General features: G+C 39.8%; 2 protein-coding genes across 2 annotated transcripts in view; both read right to left on the reverse strand.

The window, feature by feature from the left end:
- LOC119912414 (Fc receptor-like A) overlaps positions 1-16,533 on the reverse strand; it is a 190,262-nt gene that overhangs the window by 157,816 nt on the left and 15,913 nt on the right. The gene's annotated exons all lie outside the window — the stretch shown is intronic.
- Positions 1-16,533, reverse strand: part of LOC119912421 — a 56,703-nt gene that overhangs the window by 30,616 nt on the left and 9,554 nt on the right. The window lies entirely within an intron of this gene.

Consider the following 16,533-nt stretch of genomic DNA (forward strand, 5'->3'; position numbering starts at 1 on the left):
TGGCACTGGTGGCCTGTTGGAAAGCAGCCTGCATCGCTCTGTAACAAGCCGGCCGGCACCTACTGTCAATTTACTACCAGTAGTAGCGCTGACATGGTGAACATGACACAGACAGCAGAGATGAGGTCTATAGCAGAACAGAGTCAAAGCCTACACAGTCCAAAGCAGCAGTTTATGGTAAGATTGTATACAATTATTGTATTCAAGGGCTCAGCTGAGGTGATTTCTTACTTTAGGAGAGTTAAAGAGGGGTTTCTTGCTTGCCCCCAAACCCCCCTAGTATTTCAGTGCCCGAGTTCAACGTCGCTCTCACGTCCCTGCATACATGTAAAGAGCACAGCCCAGCGTTTGCTGTCCACTAGGGCTGACCCCAAATAGTCGAAGATTTGATGCTTCGATGGGCAGAGCCTGATTTGACCGTCAATCTCACAGTCGAAGCTTCGCAGTGAAACAAGGATCACGCCATTTTGGCGATATGGGGGTGCTCAACGTCTGATTTTACATTGAACTACCAGTTTTCTCCCAATAAGTTAATATGCAGCCCATTACAATACACATTGCAATGTTTAATGCTGTAAATAAACGTGTAAAAAGAAAAAAAACTTTCAATAAATGTTTTATAAAGTGCCTGAATAAATCCAAAATTGTAACCTAACCATGGGTTGTCAGTGCGCATGTGTAGGCGTAGTGTGTATGTGTGCAGTGGCAGCAGAGGAACACTTGCTAAAGAGACGGAGCTCCAGCTTCACTGGTGTTGTGCCGAGTTGTTCGCACCTTGCGGGACTTTCGGATTATTTATCACTGTTGATGAATCACATAAAGAATATTATATCGATTTCAAATAGCCAGCTACTTACAGTGGGTACGGAAAGTATTCAGACCCCTTTTCAGTAATGTACACTCAGCACCCCATCTTGACAGAAAAAAACAGAAATGTAGAAATTTTTGCAAATTTATTAAAAAAGAAAAACTGAAATATCACATGGTCATAAGTATTCAGACCCTTTGCCGTGACACTCATATTTAACTCAGGTGCTGTCTATTTCTTCTGATCATCCTTGAGATGGTTCTACACCTTCATTTGAGTCCAGCTGTGTTTGATTATACTGATTGGACTTGATTAGGAAAGCCACACACCTGTCTATATAAGACCTTACAGCTCACAGTGCATGTCAGAGCAAATGAGAATCATGAGGTCAAAGGAACTGCCTGAAGAGCTCAGAGACAGAATTGTGGCAAGGCACAGATCTGGCCAAGGTTACAAAAAAATTTCTGCTGCACTTAAGGTTCCTAAGAGCACAGTGGCCTCCATAATCCTCAAATGGAAGACGTTTGGGACGACCAGAACCCTTCCTAGAGCTGGCCGTCCGGCCAAACTGAGCTATCGGGGGAGAAGAGCCTTGGTGAGAGAGGTAAAGAAGAACCCAAAGGTCACTGTGGCTGAGCTCCAGAGATGCAGTCGGGAGATGGGAGAAAGTTGTAGTAAGTCAACCATCACTGCAGCAATCCACCAGTCGGGGCTTTATGGCAGAGTGGCCCGACGGAAGCCTCTCCTCAGTGCAAGACACATGAAAGCCCGCATGGAGTTTGCTAAAAAACACCTGAAGGACTCCAAGATGGTGATAAATAAGATCCTCTGGTCTGGTGAGACCAAGATAGAACTTTTGGGCCTTAATTCTAAGCGGTATGTGTGGAGAAAACCAGGCACTGCTCATCACCTGTCCAATACAGTCTCAACAGTGAAGCATGGTGGTGGCAGCATCATGCTGTGGGGGTGTTTTTCAGCTGCAGGGACAGGACGACCGGTTGCAATTGAGGGAAAGATGAATGCGGCCAAGTACAGGGATATCCTGGACGAAAACCTTTTCCAGAGCGCTCTGGACCTCAGACTGGGCCGACGGTTTACCTTCCAACAAGACAATGACCCTAAGTACACCGCTAAAATAACGAAGGAGTGGCTTCACAACAACTCCGTGGCTGTTCTTGAATGGCCCAGCCAGAGCCCTGACTTAAACCCAATTGAGCGTCTCTGGAGAGACCTGAAAATGGCTGTCCACCAACGTTTACCATCCAACCTGACAGAACTGGAGAGGATCTGCAAGGAGGAATGGCAGAGGATACCCAAATCCAGATGTGAAAAACTTGTTGCATCTTTCCCAAAACGACTCATGGCTGTATTAGATCAAAAGGGTGCTTCTACTAAATACTGAGCAAAGGGTCTGAATACTTATGACCATGTGATATTTCAGTTTTTCTTTTTTAATAAATTTGCAAAAATTTCTACATTTCTGTTTTTTTCTGTCAAGATGGGGTGCTGAGTGTACATTACTGAGAAATAAAATGAACTTTTTTGATTTTTGGAAAATGGCTGCAATGAAACGGAGAGTGAAAAATTTAAAGGGGTCTGAATACTTTCCGTACCCACTGTAAAATAGACCCGCGATGAACCGTGATGTGCATGCAGTTGTCGGCAGCAGTAATGTACGTAAAACTCTACGAGAGAGAGAGAGACACACACACATGTTACTGTTTCATTTATTTATTTATTTTATATATATTTTTTAACATGACACACACACTTACCGTTTTATTTATTTATATTATTTTAATTTTTAATATATATAAGTATATTTTTTTTACACACACACACACGCTTACTGTTTTATTTATTTATTTTATTTTTAATATATTTTTATTTTTTAACACACACACACACACACACACGCTTACTGTTTTGTTTATTTATTTTATTTAAATTTTTAATATTTCTCTTTTTTTTAATTGAGAGAGAGAGAGAGGGAGAATGGTCAACAATGAGCCTCAGTTTAGCTTTGGCTCGCAATCGCCGTACATAAAAACACACGATTCAACTATCAGTCGACTATAGGCAGGATTTGACGATTCTGATTCGACTATAATAATAATAATTATTATTATTATAATAATACATGGGGGACTTCCAGTGGGCTTAGACCAAGATGGCGGCATCATTTGATTGCTCCACACAACCTTGCGAATTTAATATTATTCCCCGAGCTATATTTACTAGTTCCACAGCAACCATGTCAAAAACCACGTCGAACAAGGAGAGTGATATTTTTAAACGCGCAAGAAGTTCACAAAAGCAGAAAAGTGAGCCAACAATCAAAAATGACGAACAGGCTAGCATGGCTGAAACTGGTATAGCTGCCGTGCTAAAAGAGCTAAAGACACTTTGTGCGGAGTTCAGTGGATTTGGCTCTAACTGGACGGAATAGACGAGTGGCTCTGCAAGATGGCCAACACCGTTGAGCCTCTGGAAAATAACGTGAATGAAGTGAAGTGGGACGTAGCATCCAATATTGCACGGTTGGAGGAAGCCGAAACACGCATCATGTCAACAGAATACAAATTGGAGATCGCCGTGGCGGACCTGACATACCTTGAATCCAAAGTTGACGACTTGGAAAATCGCAGCCGGAGGAAGAATCTACAAATGTTTGGACTCGGAGAGGGAGAAGAGTGAAACCCACAACAGTTGTACTATGTGCAAGAGATGTTGCTGGGCTGGCTAGGTATGGATAAATCATTCACGCTGGAAAGAGCTCACCGCACACTGGGCCCGGCAAAACCGAACCAAGACAGGGCAGTCCTTATACACTTTCTGAAATTCCAAGACCGGGAATTTGCCTTCCATTGCACCAAAGTAAGTGACATCAAACACAATGGAAACAAGCTCTCCTTTACACAAGACTTCTCTGCTGAGACAATGAAACAGAGACGTGAATTCAACGCAGTCTAGAAGCTGTTAATTGATGCTGGCACCTCCCGGACTTTAAAGAGATGGCATGGCTTTGTTTACAAACGGAGAATCAGCTGATGCCTTTTGACAGGTACTGCACTACATAATGTTGAAGAACTCTCATATACATGAACCGGTTACCTTACTCTATACAGTAGACATAAGGACATACATTACATAAGGAGCCTGGGAAACCTTTGGTTTATTTGATTATGCTTACCCGACCTGATTCTAACTTTTAACAATGTGTCATTCAACTATTTTCATATATAGATATGGTGCACGGGGGTAGAGTTATTTTAACCCAGGTATATTCCAAGACTTTACTTTAAACTTTATGGACACTAATATGGATGGATAACATGGGTTTGTTTATACGTCGGGTTAATCAGCCGATGCCTTTTGACGGTCATTACAGTAAATGTTGGAGGAAAAGACTGGGGAAGTTTGGACTGTATTCTCTAAATGTCACCTTATATATTGTGTAAAAGTAAAGTAAAAGTTACTTGTTTGAGACCTCTCTCTCAACGAATAGGTGATAACTCATAATCTTTAGGACACAGTGCTCAAAAGGAAAGCACTTTTCATTTAATCCTCTGTTCTTTAAATACCATAATTTTATTTCTTTTTTAAGGGTTATAGGGGTGTTCTTTTTGATTGCATGGTTTGTGGACATCATTTGTGGTTTGCCTGGAATGGGTTTACTGGTGAAGCTGCTCCTCGATTATGTGTCCTACAAGTGTTACAGCTTTTGGAAGAAGATGAAGGGGGGAGTGGGATTAGAAGGGTTCAAGGGTTTGCATTGTTATGGGAGGATGTTGGGAAGTCTCCCAGGTATGTGTATATGTATGTTGTCTGTTTTTTGTTTGTTTGTTTTGTTGTTGTTGTTTTTGCAGCAGCAGCAGCATTTTATTCTATTTTCATTGTATAGAAAAGTATGTATCATAACCGTAATCCCTCTAGCGTAAAAATAACGAGCTGGAATTTCAGGGGGCTTCGGAAAATCACAAAATTAAAACAAGTTATGAGTAGTATTAGACATCTCAAATCCAAGATCGTATTTTTGCAGGAAACCCACCTGACAATTGCAGACTTAAAGCGTGTACAGAGCAGATGACCTGGCCAAGTATAATTATGCCAGGGGAGAGCTTATCCTTGCTCACCGGACAATACCATTGCAGATTGTTAAAACTACCCGAGATCCAGGTGGAAGATATGTTATCGTCCAATGCAATATTCTATCAATGACATGGAACCTAGTTAGTATTTATGGTCCCAATGAGGATAACCCCAGTTTCTTTAGCGATATTTTTCTTGAGTTGTCTACCATGAATAGATCTTTTATTTTAGGAGGGGACTTCAATTGTGCTTTAAATCCAATAATAGATTGTTCAACGGGCGGTGACACAGGTAAGACACAAACTAGAGAGCTACCGAGGCAGTTTATAAAGGACCTTAATCTAGTTGATGTCTGGAGAGAACAGAATCTCTCTTGTTATTCAAGTACACATAGATCACATTCCCGCATAGACTATTTCATTATCTCTAGGGAACTCTTACCCAAGGTTAGCGAATGCTGGTATAATGGTGTTGTGATAAGTGACCATGCTGCATGTCACTCAAAATCCAAATTGACAATATTGCCCATAGCCCACCTAATAGCTGCAAGATCAAGCTTTTGTTGACACTATTGACTCTAAAATTGACTGCTTCTTTGCACTAAATACTGATGAAACTAGTCCTTGCATTAGATGGGAAGCATTTAAGGCGTGACGCAAGAGATTATTTAAACCAGCTATAAAACAAAACATGTAACACTATAAAATGGAAATGGTAAATTTGGAACATCAAATCAAAATATTGGAAACCGACCTGTATGCAAACAATGATAATTTAAAACAAAAGGAATTGCTTATATTAAGCGCTAAATATAATAAGATGTCCACAGATGAAAGTGCCAAATGTTTAATGTGGTTGAAGCAAGCCTACCATGATCAAGGAGAGAATGCTTGGAAACTCTTAGCCTGGAGAATCAAAAAGCAACAAACTGACCTAGCAATAAATAGTATTAGGACACAGCAAGGGAATTTAGAAATAAATACATGCTTCAAAGATTTTTATGAATCCTTATTTAGATCTGAATGCAACCAAGACTTAGATGCGCAGGAAACGTTTCTTGATCAGCTTCAGTTTCAGTCATTATCTGACGACGTAAAAAATGAATTGGATTGGAATATAACAGCCGAGGAGTTGTCAGAAGCAATCCAAAATATGAATAGTGGTAAGGCACCTGGGCTGAGTTGCCCATAGAATTTTATAAAACATTTAAAACTAAATTAATATAACCAACTCTGAATATGTTTAAAGAATGCTTCCAAGAAGGGTTCCTTCACCCACTATGAGACTAGCTCTGATAACCCTCATCCAAAAACCAGGCAAACAACCCACAGTATTCGTAATTTAGGCCAATCAGTCTGATGTGTAGTGACACTAAAATACCATGTATACTATGTAAAATGCTAGCAAGAAGGTTAGATACACACCTCCCTAAACTCATACATAATGATCAGAATGGGTTTGTACAAAATCGTCAAGGTTTCCACAACATCAGAAGAGTCCTAAATATATTACATGAAAAAGTTGACAGTAAAGACTCCACAGTACTGTCATTAGATGCCCAACAGGCATTTGACAGAATAGAATGGCACTACCTTTTTAAATTGCTACCTCGATTCAGATTTGGAGCTAAGATGGATTCATGTTCTCTATACAAGCCCAGTAGCCTGTCCATTATCGCCAATGCTATTCACCTTAGCTATTGAACCTCTCGCTATGGCTGTCAGAGCCCATGATGACGGGCATCTGGATAGGTGAACAAGAACACAGGATACCTCTATATGCCGATGACGTCATCCTTTTTCTGACCAGGCTTAAGGACAGTATCCCAAATCTAATCATATTAATTCAATAATTTGAGTTTTCTGGATATAAAATAAGTTTCTCTAAATCATCACTGTTATTTTTGAAGAAAACTGAACGTCTGACACCACCTATAAAGACACCATTAACAAATGCAAAAAAAGGCTTTACTTATTTAGGGGTTCAAATTACACCTGAAATCAAAACTATTGAATCTTCAAATTATGACTCGCTGACAGAAAGAATAACAGAGACGTTAAACGGCTCGACAGTAATGCCAATTTCAATGATCGGCCGTATTAAAATAATAAAAATGGATATACTGCCAAAATTCCTGTACCTTTTTCAAACAATCCTTCTCACGCTTCAAAAATGTTTTTTTGAAAAAAATTAAAAAAATTCTTGCTAAATTCATTTGGAACAATAAAAAAGCTAGGCTGCGATTGAAGTTGCTTTACTTGCCATATGAGAGAGGTGGCTTTTGTCTTCCAAATCTGCTGTGGTATTACTGGTCTGCTCAATTACACTCTGCCTCATTTTATTTTAGCTCAGACATTCTCCCAACTTGGGTAAATATTGAGCAAACAACTACATTAGAGCAAACCCTCAAGCTATATCTATATTCAGTAGATTTTAAAACATTGGAGAAAAAAAAACAAAGAATCCTTTTGTTAAAAATCTTGTCGACATTTGGTATCGTGTACACCAGCATATTGGATACATCCCTGCTTAATCTTGTTTTTCTCCTATATGGGGAAACAATGATTTTACACCAGGTAGATGGTGATGGTGGCTTCAAACTTTGGGCAACCAAAGTGTGTATGTGATGCAATGCAAAAAGTGCAATGTGTAGGGAACCTATACAGAAATGGCAAACTACTTACCTTTGAGCAAATATGTAATATGTAAGGAGTATAGTATACCAAAAAACATTTTTTTAAATATTTACATTTTATAGCATCAATGCATAAAGATCTAATGTCTGAGCCACCTTTGACAAATCTTGAAAACCTAATCATTACAAATCTGTCTAAAAGGGGTCTAGTATCTTTGTTCTATGGGACTTTGGTATCTTATGAAAAGGAATCATCCAAAGACAGATTAGATGCATGGAAAGTCGATATTGGAGAGAATATACCTGAAGAACACTTGGAAGTGGCATGCTTAAAGGCACAACAAAATAGAGTTCATATGAGATTGAATCTGCTCTAATATAAATGGCTAATGTGAATCACCCCAGTAAAACTGAATAGAATCTATCCTAATATTCCAGATATCTGCTCTAAGTGTTTAGAGGAAAAATGAATACTGTTCCACTGTGTTTGGGAAAGCTCAAAAGTACAATTATTCTGGCGGAGTGTGATGGGGGCCATTTTTCAGATGGTGGATAAGGATGTTCCCCTGCAAGCAAAACTCTGTATCCTGGGTATATACCCTGAAAATTTGGCTGTCAATTCTAAACAGTTAGTGTTGATTGATTTTGGGCTCCTTCAAGCTAGAAGACTGGACGCTCTTTTCTGGAAAAATATACAATTGCCCTCTGTAAAGTTGTGGTTGAAGGAGATGGCAACATACCTTGCGCTGGAAAGACTTACATATATTGTTAAAGGGAAAAGAAAACAGTTTGTGTGGAAACCTTTTTTGGAATTTTTGGCAGATGACAATGTTGCACTAACTTGAAGGTCATCACTACTGCTACTTATTATTGTTTTATTTGTATAATTATTTAATGTATTCTTCATCTTTTGAATGTCTTGTTGTATAGTACACTTATACATTATTTGCTATTGCTGTGGTTAGCTATTTGTATGTTTATAAGTATGGTTTAAACTGTCACCGCACAAAACATAGTAAAACAGTATAGCAATAATCAATCAAATTAACAACTATAATTACAGTGCATAAAATCAGGGTTTACAAAACAACAGGAAAGAGTGATCACGTGGGATATGCCAGTGTGTGTTTTCAGGCGGGATTTAAAAATGGAAGTGAGTCAATGTTATGGATGTCTGGTTGAAGTGAGTTCCAGAGACGAGGGGCAGAGCGGCTGAAGGCTCTGAACCCCATGGTGGTCAAACAAGCAGGAAGTACAGTGAGGTGAATAGAAGAAGAGTACTGGTGGGTGTGTTAATATGAAAAAGGTCATTAAGGTACCGAGGAGCGAGGTTATGAATGAACTTGAAGGTCTTTGAGTTGGATGAATGAGTGTGGCCATGGAGATATGATTTAAACCAGTCCAAGGGTGTGTCAGTAAAACCAATAGAGACTAATCTGTCAAGGAGGATGTTATGAGAGACGGTGCCAAAGGCTGCACTCAGAGCCTATAGTTAGTAGTCCGGAATCTGCTGCCATGAGAAGATCATTGGTGATGTTTACCAGCGCTGTTTCTGTGCTATGGCAGGGACGGAAACCAGATTGGAATTGTTCATAGAGATTATTGTCAGACATGTGTGCATGGACCTGAGACTGTTTTTTCAAGAATTTTAGAAAGAAAAGGTAGGTTAGAAATAGGATGGAAGTTGTTGGGGTCTGCACCAGGTTTCTTAAGTACATGAGTTACTTCAGCTGATTTTAGAGACGAGGTAACAATAGCAGAGGTGAGAGAGGAATGTATAATGGTAGTAATTTGGGAAGAGAGAGAGGGTAAGCAAGCTTTTACTAAGATGGTAGGAAGAAGGTCGTGGGTTCAAAACATGGTTGCCACCGACATTAAAAGAAATTAACATGTGATCAGAAATGGGGAGGTCGGCCGCAGTGCAACCATGAGGAGTGACACATGACCTTTGGAGTGAGTGGAAAAGTGAATATGTTGCTCCAGTCCAAAACTGTCGTGGCAAGATGTAAATTCCCTTGTGTATGCATTAGAGGTAATGTCCATATGTATATTAAAATCCCCCAGCAGTATTATGTCAGGGGAGAGTGAGCAGATAAATGTGAGAAAAGCAGCAAATTCATTTATAAAGTCAGTATTGGTCTTGGGTGGACGATAGATAGTTGCCACTATAGTTGGAATAGGGCCGTTCAGTTATAGGGCGATAGATTCAAATGAACCGTGAGAAGGTATATTATGGTGAGATACAGGTTATACAATAATAATAATCCAGGTTATACAAAACAACAGCCATTAATCATTAAGAAACAAAATAAATACCTACTACACAGAAGTCCACAACTCACAGTGACTTATTAAAAAAGACTATAGCAGCAGGGACAAGAGAGTTTTTGTGTCTGTTTGTCCTGCATTTAGGCAGACTGAATCTGCGGCCAGACGGCAACAAAATGAAGCAGCTGTTCAGGGGGTGACTTGGGTCAGCCAGGACTGATTGTGCCTTCTTGAGGGTCCTTGTCTCATATACAGAATTTAAGTCAGTCAGAGGGTTGTGGTAAATTTTGTTACACACCATAACTATCCTGCTCAAAAAAATAAAGGGAACACTTAAACAACACAATGTAGTCAATCACACTCCTGTGAAATCAATCTGTCCACTTAGGAAGCAACACTGATTGACAATCACTTTCACATGCTGTTGTGCAAATGGAACAGACAACAGGTGCAAATTATAGGCAATTAGCAAGACACCCCCAATAAAGGAGTGGTTCTGCAGGTGGTGACCACAGAACACTTCTCAGTTCCTATGTTTCCTGGCTGATGTTTTGGTCACTTTTGAATGCTGGCGGTGCTTTCACTCTAGTGGTAGGCCATAGGAGGGCAACAACCCAGCAGCAGGACCGCTACCTCTGCCTTTGTGCAAGGAGGAGCAGGAGGAGCACTGCCAGAGCCCTGCAAAATGACCTCCAGCAGGCCACAAATGTGCATGTGTCTGCTCAAACGGTCAGAAACCGACTCCATGAGGGTGGTATGAGGTCCCGACGTCCACAGGTGGGGGTTGTGCTTACAGCCCAACACCGTGCAGGACTTTTGGCATTTGCCAGAGACCACCAAGATTGGCAAATTCGCCACTGGCGCCCTGTGCTCTTCACAGATGAAAGCAGGTTCACGCTGAGCAGGTGTGACAGACGCGACAGAGTCTGGAGACGCCGTGGAGAACGTTCTGCTGCCTGCAACATCCTCCAGCAGGACCAGTTTGGCGGTGGGTCAGTGATGGTGTGGGGTGGCGTTTCTTTGGGGGCCGCACGGCCCTCCATGTGCTCGCCAGAGGTAGCCTGACTGCCGTTAGGTACCGAGATGAGATCCTAGGACCCCTTGTGAGACCATATGCTGGTGCGGTCGGCCCTGGGTTCCTCCTAATGCGACACAATGCTAGACCTCATGTGGCTGGAGTGTGTCAGCAGTGATGCTATTGACCGGCCCGTTCCCCAGACCTGAATCCAAGTGAGGACATCTGGGACATCATGTCTCCATCCACCAACGCCACGTTGCACCACAGACCGTCCAGCAGTTGGCGGATGCTTTAGTCCAGGTCTGGGAGGAGATCCCTCAGGAGACCATCCTCCACCTCATCAGGAGCCCAGGCGTTGTAGGGAGGTCATACAGACACGTGGACGCCACAAACACCACTGAGCCTCATTCTGACTTGTTTTAAGGACGTTACATCAAAGCTGGATCGGCCTGTAGTGTTTTCCACTTTGATTTTGAGTGTGACTCCAAATCCAGACCTCCATGGGTTGATAAATTTGATTTCCATTGATAATTGTTATGTGATTTTGTTGTCAGCACATTCAACTATGTAAAGAAAGGAGTATTTAATGAGATTATTTCATTCATTCAGATCTAGGATGTGTTATTTTAGTGTTCCCTTTATTTTTTTGAGCAGTGTATATATTGCAACCGGTTCTTGTTTTTAAGCATGAGAGAGCCAAACCAGCTCACAAAGGCCAAAGAAAGAATAGATTCAATAAAACAACAATAAAACATCCTCATAAAAGTCTTATCGACATTAAAATTGCGAAGTTTACGATAAAAAAACATATGTTGATGTGATTTCTTACAGACAGCGTCAACTTGTGGCTCGAAGGTGAGTTTGTCATCAATTATAATACCAAGATATTTGTATTGTTTCACCACTTCTATAGCTTGATCATGAGAGGGTGGGGGGTTCTTTCTAAAATCCATCAGCATTTCTTTAGTTTTTGCTAATGTTAATAAAAGATGACTTGCACCATTCAGGGATATCATTTAAAATAGTTCCATGCTCAGGGACGTTGTGGGTCAGCAGCGATACGATCACCGAGTCATCAGCAAACTTAATGATATGTCGCCTGGTGTGCTGGCTTTGGCATGCGTTTGTATATAAAATAAATTGGATTGCGGAGAGGACGCAGCCCTGGGGGGAACCAGTGGAGGAAAAGAGGACATCAGATAAAATGCTATTCACTCTCACGCATTAAGTTAAAAAGTTTAACCAACAGATAAGACAAGGATCGATATTAAAAGTACTCTTTAAAGTCGCTGCTAAAATATGTGGTTGGATGCATTTAAAAGCTGAAGAAAAGTCAATAAAAAGCAGCCGCACAAAACTCTTTGCACTTCTCAAGTTAAAAAGAGTACATGCTGCATCTTCCACTCCGGTCTGTTCGGTCTGTAAGCAAACTGAAACGGATCCAGTAGATCCTGGACAGAGTTCAAAAGTTCGTCCTTCACCATCTTCTCTAACGTCTTCATAGTGAGGGACGTGAGCGCCACAGGCCTAAAGTCGTTAAGAGACTCTGGAGCTTTATTTTTAGGCACCGGAACAATAATTGAGTCTTTCCAAATGCGAGGAACGGTGTGGAGATGTAAGATGTTTTGAAAATAAAACAAATGTCTGGCAGCTGTTCAGCACAGTTCTTTCATATACGGCCTCCAACGCTGTCGGGGACGGGACTTTTCCTTTCCTTTGTACTTCTGAAGAGTGTCAGGACCTGGTTTCTGTCAACCTGGACGTTACCCTGCCCAGAGGTGACGTTATTAAAAACTAACAGCTCCTCACTAATGTAGCATGTCTACTTATGATTTTTAATAAACTTAATACAAATTATGAATTTATACAAATTATGAATTTTAATATTCAGAGAATATTAATTCATACAGCTCTCGTTTTGCAAGGCACCACCGGAGATTTAATGGACGTGAGTCTCCGTACCTCTGGGTAGCGTTTTAATAATTATACAATTATTCACTAGTGATCAGTTAGTTAATATTCGCTCAATTATCTTAAATCATCATCATATCTAAGGGGTAAATTCTCGTGACATGGACTTGGAGGTAGGCAATACACACACACAATTCCTGTGATTACGGTGAAATTTATTAACTAACTACGGTGAAATAAATGCGGTTAAATACACATCAAAGACAAAACAATGGCTAACAAACATGTTCTCTTGTGGGGAGAATTTGATTCATACGGGCAGCTAATGAACGCAAGCTATGAGTTTTAAGGGTTAAAGATAATCTATTAACTAATTATTGGACATCACTGATCACAGAATGCAGGGTTTTAGTTTTACTGCTTGCCGTTTCCCAGCCAGGTTGCTGGTCGGCGGCCTCACGCTGGCGGAGTTCCGTGAGTTCCGTTGCAAGTAAGTTGCTGGAAACGAGGGAAAAGCTGAGGTCGCGGCGCTTTGCATGTGTGGCTTGAAACAAACAAAGAGCTTTCGCTGCGCCGGGCCGAGCGAGCGTGTGTCGCTGCTTTTGTTTGTTGGGGTGTGGTTCCCAGAGGGTAGTCCTTTGTTCCCCTGAGGGAGGGCTTTGTCTCCGGTTTCCTGAGAGACTGTCTTCTTAATCTTTTAATATGTCTATTCAAAAATCCATTTGCACGTATTGTAATCAAATATCTTCCCACAATTAAACCTTAATTGTCAAACAGTTATACCGTTCTTAGTTTTAAGCACTTGATAAAAGGAAAACAATTAGCATTTCCTAGGAATCACATCAGATGAGAGGAACTTAATTAGCTTCCTGGATCATATTGGCTGTTACACGTTCTTACTTAGAGAATATAAGCAAGATACACGAATGGCATCAGATTATGAACAGGTAAATACAGAGTGAAATTTATACATTAAACGGCATTTCAGAACAATGGCATGTAATACTTATTTTGTACACTTGGGGGTGCTCGGGTTAAATGAGGAGTAGATATTCAACCTTGAGCTTCACCACTTGACCTAGGAACTGGGGAATTTAGTTATTTAACATTCAGTTCGAGCTGGAAAATTAACTGAGTAGTATAGGATAACATTTCTTTATCATCATTTCTAAAGGAAGTGGCAGATAGACGCTAAAACATAAAAGACGGTAAAACCAGGTTAAAATATTAAAAGATGCTAAAACCAGGTTAAACATTTAAAGACGCTAAAACCAGGTTAAAATATTAAAAAAGTTAAAATCAGGTTAAAACGTTAAAAGACGCTAAAACCAGGTTAAAACATTAAAAGAAGCTAAAACCAGGTTAAAAGACGCTAAAACCAGGTTAAACATTAAAAGACGCTAAAACTTTAAAGACGCTGAAACCAGGTTAAAATGTTAAAAGATGCTAAAACCAGGTTCAACGTTAAAGACGCTAAAACCAGGTTAAATGTTAAAAGACGCTAAAACCAGGTTGAAAGTTTAAAGACGCTGAAACCAGGTTGAAATGTTAAAAGATGCTAAAACCAGGTTCAACGTTAAAGACGCTAAAACCAGGTTAAACGTTAAAAGACGCTAAAACATAAAAGACGGTAAAACCAGGTTAAAATATTAAAAGATGCTAAAACCAGGTTAAACATTTAAAGACTCTAAAACCAGGTTAAAATATTAAAAAAGTAAAAATCAGGTTAAAACGTTAAAAGACGCTAAAACCAGGTTAAACGTTAAAAGACGCTAAAACATAAAAGACGGTAAAACCAGGTTAAAATATTAAAAGATGCTAAAACCAGGTTAAACATTTAAAGACTCTAAAACCAGGTTAAAATATTAAAAAAGTAAAAATCAGGTTAAAACGTTAAAAGACGCTAAAACCAGGTTAAAACGTTAAAAGAAGCTAAAACCAGGTTAAAAGACGCTAAAACCAGGTTAAACGTTAAAAGACGCTAAAACCAGGTTAAAACGTTAAAAGACGCTGAAACCAGGTTAAACGTTAAAGACGCTAAAACCAGGTTAAACGTTAAAAGACGCTAAAACCAGGTTAAAATATTAAAAAAGTTAAAATCAGGTTAAAACGTTAAAAGACGCTAAAACCAGGTTAAAACGGTAAAAGACGCTAAAACCAGGTTAAAACATTAAGAGACGCTAAAACCAGGTTAAACGTTAAAAGACGCTAAAACCAGGTTAAAAGACGCTAAAACCAGGTTAAAACGTTAAAAGACGCTGAAACCAGGTTAAACGTTAAAGACGCTAAAACCAGGTTAAACGTTAAAAGACGCTAAAACCAGGTTAAATCGTTAAAAGACGCTAAAACCAGGTTAAACGTTAAAAGAAGCTACAACCAGGTTAAAACGTTAAAAGACAACACTGTCACTCTGCACTCGGCAGCTGCCTGTCACCATACAGCGCCTCTGTTTCCAAAAGAAACATCCAACTTATGGTTATGGTTAATAAATAATTACACAACTCTGTACAGACACATTTTGTATATTTCAATTCAATTGTTATTATATAGTCTAATATTAAGGAAAATGTTTATGCTGCAATCTTGAGTAGGTAAGTAAATATTTTTGTTCTTTGCAGTCAGTGCTCTCCTACAAATAAAATCTGTATTTGTCTTTTTAAGGAAAAGGTCAACCTGCGTATTTGAAGAACAATTAACACATTAAAACAGGATTTTTATGGAACTCAAAATGTTAACTGAACTGGTTTGAGTATGAGGACATGAGACAATTAGTAACATTAACTGTAAAAAAGGAAACCACAGTAATTCACTCTGTGATTCCTTAACTCATATTTTAATGTAATATTCAGCCAGTCTTTATACTGAAAAATAGAATTCTTGCAATTCAGTTAAAGCTTTTGGTTTTAGTGTGCCACCCCAGGATTTCCAGTTGCCCCCATCTGGCCACCCCAGGAACATTTTCTGGCGGCACCACTGATACCAGATTTATACTTTTCTCACCGTTGGTTTAAGTAACTGCATCTCCCGACGGAACAATTTGAAAGGATTTCTGTGCAATCTAACATTTTGGGCCCTATCCTCTTCTCACTGTATATGCTGCCACTGGGTTCCATTTTCCAGAAACATAACATCTCCTATCACTGTTTTGCTGATGATGTCCAAATCTACTTGCCTACGAAATCCATAACCAAAGAGTCTGTGCAGCCATTGTTAGATTGCTTAAAGGAGGTAAAAACCTGGATGGAGTTAAACTTCCTCACTCTGAATGAAAATAAAACAGAGATCATCACGTGTGGACGTTTAGACATACTGGGTGACCCTCCCAAAATCGATCCTCTATTAAAAATCTTGGTGTTATTTTTGACACCTCATTCACGTTCAATAAGCAAATCAGTGCAGTCGTCAAGACCAGCTTCTTCCAGTTAAGACTTCTAGCTAAAATAGATGGATAGAATGGATGTCAAATAATTTCCTCCAGCTGAACTCTGACAAAACAGAAATCCTGGTCATCAGGTCTCCGCAGATGGCAAATCAAATACTGCCATCTGCTGGTTCCCTAGTAAATCACATTAAGCCTGTGGCAAAGAACCTTGGTGTTTGGTTTGATAGTAATTTAAAGTTCAAGCAGCACACCACAAAGCTTGTTCAATCATGTTTTTATCAACTTAGAAATATAGCAAAAATTCGATCTATGTTAACTTTTAAGGACACCGAGACCATTTTACACGCCTTCATCTCATCACGCCTGGATTATTGCAACAGCCTTTTCACCTGTTTAACCCAAAAATCTATTGATCGACT

The sequence above is a fragment of the Micropterus salmoides genome, unplaced genomic scaffold (assembly GCF_014851395.1).
Source record: "Micropterus salmoides isolate LMB-PRFRI ecotype aquatic unplaced genomic scaffold, ASM1485139v1 Ms_hic_scaffold_2, whole genome shotgun sequence".
Lineage (NCBI taxonomy): Eukaryota > Metazoa > Chordata > Actinopteri > Centrarchiformes > Centrarchidae > Micropterus > Micropterus salmoides.